The following is a 5953-nucleotide window of genomic DNA, read 5'->3' on the forward strand; positions in this document are numbered from 1 at the left end:
CATCGTTCTAACTGACAAAACCACACACACACACACACACACACACACACCACTGTGCAACATATCTTAGGAGTGAACATGCAAACAAATAAAGGCCCCCAGGGGGACTTAGACCCAGACCTTTTAGCAGTGAGGCGACACTAACCGCCATTATCTGGTGTTACTTTCAAGCTTTTTTTTTTTTCTCTTTTTTGAATGCTCAGCAAAATTTTATTTTCACTGTGATTTGCAGTTTACACTGACTCGACAGTATAATTTTGTCTGTGGCTGTGTTTACTTGATCCAAACAGCAATTTATCATTGCACGTCAAAAGTGTAACAAATATTTTACTAATGAAACCCTCCAAACTGTATACAATGTTTTTTTGTATCAACAAAATGCTTTTCACTGGATAGCCAAGTTGATAAAACTTACACTTCACACAAGTGCGCTACTCATATGTCAGATGCATTCACCACATTCACATTGTTGTATTACATAACACTGAAACCAACATACCAAAAAAAAAATGTAGTAATCCATTCACATTACTGTAACACTGAATACACAAACTAAGTTGTTTGGATAATCTAAGCCAGCGAAAAGTGAAAATGGTAACTATATCATGGTTCCTGGTGTTGGTCCCAGGAGTTTTGTGTGTTTAATAAACATTTTCTGGTTGGTTTCATTGCAGTTCTAGTGCTCTAACTTTATGATTATTTGTTAGGTTGAGGTGGGATTTCCTGTTTTGATTTATTTATTGTTATTGTGAGCCTTGCTTCCTCTTTCATCCAGTATAGAGCACTTACTGGACTACTTGGAAAATCTAAATTTCAATCGTAATAATATCCTATTTTTGGTGTATTATCTAATATAATAGAGTGTTAACAGAAGATTTTATTTTTTCAGGTTTTTGTGTTTTCAAAAATTTACATTGTTATGTTGCAAACCATCCACATGAAGTTATCATAAAAGTTAACATAGGGTTGGGGCTTATGGGGTCAGAAGCCATGATCCACGTGGATCTATGACCGTCAGCAGTTATGAAATATAACCATATATAAACTTTGCACTAAAAGTTAGAAAATTTGTGCTTGGTCGATTATTCCTTTGTTGTAACGATGCTTTGTGGCAATAAATCTTATTCGGTTGGAAAGCCTGTTTATTTATGATGCCACATTTGTAAAAAATATTAATTTGTAGGTTCAGCAACAGAGTTGAATATGTAGGTTGTGCCCTTAAAAAAACTGTCAAATCTTCTCTGTCAATCCCAGAGAGCTGCCACTGGCAGTCCCATATTAAGCATATTAAGCATAGAGGAAGGGCTAGTAGAAAAAACAGATTTTAAGCCCAATAACCAATACAAAATACTTTAGAAAAACATCACAATCATCATCGGAGGCTATTAATGCATGTTGAGCTGGGGGTAAACAATGCTATTAATAGTATCAAATAATACCCTAGGGTTATTATTACTGGATTTAATAAGGCAGTTAAAATAAGAAGACCTTGCCTCTTTCACAGCTTCATTATACCAGTAAAGAAGTTCTTTAAAATATTCTTTGTGAACAATCAAACCTGTGGACTTCCAAAGTCGCTCTGCTTTCCGACAGGAAGACCGCGAGTCTGATTATTTAGCCAAGGTGAGCGGGGAACAACGATCCGATGGCTAATTTTACAGGGAGCAACCTGATCCAAAATGGCTAAACAATGCTCATTCAAAGAATTTACAAGGTGCTCAACATTTTCCTCCCCAGTAGATGAAAAATTAAAAAGAAAGAAAACCTAGCAATAATGAAGTCGTCTACGAAACGCCTGCGTTTAGTACCGACTCCCAAAAAAGAATCTGATGTAAAAGAAACGTTAAAAGAACTAGTTCTGTGACCACTAAAACCCACATCATCTATGCTTAAGTTAGCTAAGATTACACCATAACTGAGGACCAGGTCTAAGGTATGTCCTGCAGTATGAGTAGGTCCAGAAACATATTGAATGAAGTTAAATGAGTCCAAGATGCTCAGAAATTCCTTAGCAATACTATCCGATGAGTCATCAATATAAATGTTAAAATCCCAGACAATAATGATTCTTCCCAATTTAATGGTAGAGGATAAAAAATCCTGAAAGTCAGAGAGAGAAAAGATGAAGCAGGTCCTGGTGGTCGATATATTAAAATACTGTACAAGGGATTTTCCTGACCAATTTTGGTCATGATCATCTCAAAAGAGCTATAGGAGTATGCAGGAATTGAGTGACATAAAAATTAAAAAAAAAAAAAAAACAGCAGTCCCACCTCCACGGCCAGAGGTCCGAGGGGAACATAAAAAAGAACAGTCTGAACCACATTGTTCTCTCAGGATATTTGCATAACATGATTTCATTGGTTAACAGTTGGACTGGAGCATTTGGATAAACGATGTTCGCGTTGGAGCTGAATTTTTCTCAACTTTCAATGCAAGCAGCATTCGGCAATGCGTGAGGCCGCCCCAGTAAAAGTGAAAGCGAAGTGAGGGCAGTGAAGCCTAAAATGCATCTGAGTCCTGCCTTAGTTTTGCTTCCTGTTGCGCTCTCTCTTATTGTCCTGATTGTCTTCACCTATGTGTGACTGCTTTCATCTGTGTGTCCTTACCCTCCTAATCAGCCCAGTGTGTATAAATAGCCTATCTCCCTCTTGTCCTTGGCAGGTTGTTTGTTAATATTTGCTGTCACACTGGTGATGTTCTGTGTTTTTCAACCTATCTATGTTTAGTTAAATCTCTGCCTCATTATTTTTATTTCTGTTTTGCGGCTTTAATTATTTTATGGAGTTTTCAACAGCCAATATCAAGCTCACTTTTTTATGGGGTAAGATAACTGTCAAAAAGAATCTTTTAACGCATGCGCAGTATGACGTTCGATAGTTAGAGGTTTGTACTTGTAAATTTTGATTTGTACTTGTATCGTTGAGAAGTTGTAACTTGTACTTGTAAATTTGTGATTTGTATTTGTATTGTTGCGAAGTTGTAACTTTGTAGATTGCATTCGAAATACAAATCTTATATTTATGCACGTTTATTGACTTACATGTACGAATTTAGACTCCTTACACATACATTCTTTTTGACAGTTATCTTACCCCATACTTTTTGCTCTACTTCATCTGCCTTTGTGTCCTGAAGGCATCATCGTATCTTAAAGTCCTCATAGTACCATATTATCCTAAGAGAGCTCTTCGCCCTCAGACTGCAGGTTTACTTGTGGTTCCTAGAGTTTACAAAAGTAGAATGGGAGGCCAGGCCTTCAGCTATCAGGCCCCCTCTACTATGGAACCAGCTCCCAGTTTGGATTCTGGACGCAGACACTCTTTTGGGGGCGTCCCATGATGCACTGAGTATTTCTTCTTCAGTCACTTCTGTGTGTTTTTACGCCACTATTGCATTTAGTCATTACTAATGATTAATCTCTGACTCTCTCCTATAGTTTACCTTTTGTCCTGTCTCCCTCTGCTTGCTTCTCTTTCCCTTCACCCCAATTGGTCAGGCAAATGGTTGTCCCTCCCTGAGGCTGGTTATGCTGGAGAATTCTTCCTGTAAAAACTGAGTTTTTCCTTCCCGCTGTTACCAAGTGCTTACTCATAGGGGGTTGTCTGATTGTTGGATTTTCTTTCTAATATTCTAGGGTCTTTATCTTTACCTTACTTTACCTTACAGTATCAATGTGAATTGGCACTACATAAATAAAATGGAATTGAATTGAACATTGAATTTAGGTCCTCCTTTGCACACTTCATTCATGAAGTTTTTTTTTTTTTATGGTCAGTACCATTTTTATTTCCACAGCTACAACAGAGTGATGCTGGTGTTAGAACGTTAGCCTAAACGGCATGGGGAATTAATGTGGGCGTAACATTTTAGCCAACTGTAATACTGGGCTGCAAATACTATTCATCTCTCAGGATGACATAGTACTGTAACCCAGCCAGCAGCAGACATTGTGAAGTTAATATACAATCAGTGGCCTTTTTGTATAAGTGTCAAGTTTCACCAAGAGTGCAGAATAGCTGAAGATGCACGCCAATGTTTTCACTAGCTTTAATTATTCATTAAAAATGTGTTGTCTGTTTGTCCTGATAAGCCACAGGCTCATTCATTTTTGTGTAGTCATGTGAGCATAACTAGCTGTGCTGTAGAGGCTGCTTTCAACTTCCCAAAGTCAATGTTCTTTTCCACAAAAATTACAACTTTTAACTTTTTTGTGTTTCTTGTCCCCATAAAAAAAGAAAAAAAAAAGTTTAATTTTGAATTTTAATGCCAAAACATTTCACTTCCTTTCCTTTCCTGTCAATTGTCCTTCACCAAGTTATTTCAGTAATGTCTTCCCGGGTAAGTGCTTTCTGTGGCTTTAACTTTTGGACAAAAAGGAAAAAGTTTAAAAATCCACAGTTAAAGCTGTTCCAACAATCAAGCTTGTTAGCTGCAGAGCATGGGGTTTAAATTGGCAGCTCAGAGGTGACAGGTGTGTGGTCCTGCTTTGCCAGTATTTGTATTCATCTCACTTTATTTAAGAGGATGTGTGTATAGCGGGGAGCAGAGGGATAACAAAAGGCAGTCTAATCAATTAGGCTTTCTAGGGCTCTGCTTTACTTTCTACATCCTAATCAGATACAACCATAATTCTCCTCTGCCAAAACCACACAAGGAGGCCACCCTAATGAAGAGTGCGGTGCAGCCATGTCAGCCCACCGAAGAGACAAGGAGAGCCAATACTTGTTTCTTCTCCAACATTTCCACTTCCCAAACACTGAACGCTACCTTCCCATCTTCCCCAGCAGTGATGAAATGGTTATTTTGACAGCAATGTAAACCTCTGCCCAATCCTCTCATGTAATGATCTGACAGCCGTGACCTTCATAGGAACCTGTCCAGTGACCCTGCAGGTGGAAACCTGAGGCTGCACTGGTATTAGTAGACAGATGCCTCTTCAGGGAATGTGGTAGATATAAGAGAAAATGTTTGGCACACAGGAGAGAGCAGCTTGGAGACACAGTAATTTGTCTGGTTGTGAGCCTGGTGAGCAGAGTCAGGGTCGCACAGGGGTAAGGCCAGAGTGTATACTAACAGCACATGATGAGCGTGTGCTGCTACTGGAGCGTAAAGTCACAGTGCACGATGAAAATAACCAATGCTGAACTCCAATTTTGGCTTATTTAGAAGGAACACAGAAACTCTCAGCTTGCTTTTTTCCTTTCTGAGTCACTTATGACCCTTACTTAAAAGCATTGCAGGTGTCAGTCTAGGTCCACAAAGGACAGTTCAAACATAGCTGCAGATTATTGAATCTTCTATTCTGAACGCACTTTCTCTTCCCTAAAATTCACATTTTATAGCAGTATAGTTTTAAAGAGTGATCTTATTTTCCTGTCATGCATAACACTTAATTAGTCTTGTCCACGCTATGAAGAAGTCACTTATTAGAAATTTTGGCTTTTTGCTGTGCAGACCAGAGGTGTATTCAGGGGCCCATGGCACTGTTCCGTTTACCATACTGTGAATGTAATTAAATCCAAGAGCTGCCAGTATTTACTGGCAAGGGGGGTAGCCGCTCTCTGCTTCTCAAACAGCCCTCCATCTGTCTGATTGGATTGTGGACCCAGGCAGTACCAGACATGACATAGGCACTGGAGGAGGATTCCAGACTGAGATCTCCAACCAACCTCATGCTGTTTTTAATACATTATAACCTAGCCAGGGGGATTCAGAGGCAGTAGCTTAGAAACACTGTGTTTGTTTGTATACATGAACATGATAAGAGCAGATACACTCAGTCAAAGTAAGTACAGAGGATTTGTGTCTTCACTGTGGTGTTTTTTTTTTCTTGAAAGACTAGCAAAGCTTTGACATATAGCAGATACAGTGTGCACTATAAAACGTTTAGTGTCAGCAGAGTATTGAAAGGGGTGATGGCACACAGATTTACTGTCTAGTGGGTTTAATG

Source organism: Archocentrus centrarchus, chromosome 17 (genome assembly GCF_007364275.1).
Source record: "Archocentrus centrarchus isolate MPI-CPG fArcCen1 chromosome 17, fArcCen1, whole genome shotgun sequence".
Lineage (NCBI taxonomy): Eukaryota > Metazoa > Chordata > Actinopteri > Cichliformes > Cichlidae > Archocentrus > Archocentrus centrarchus.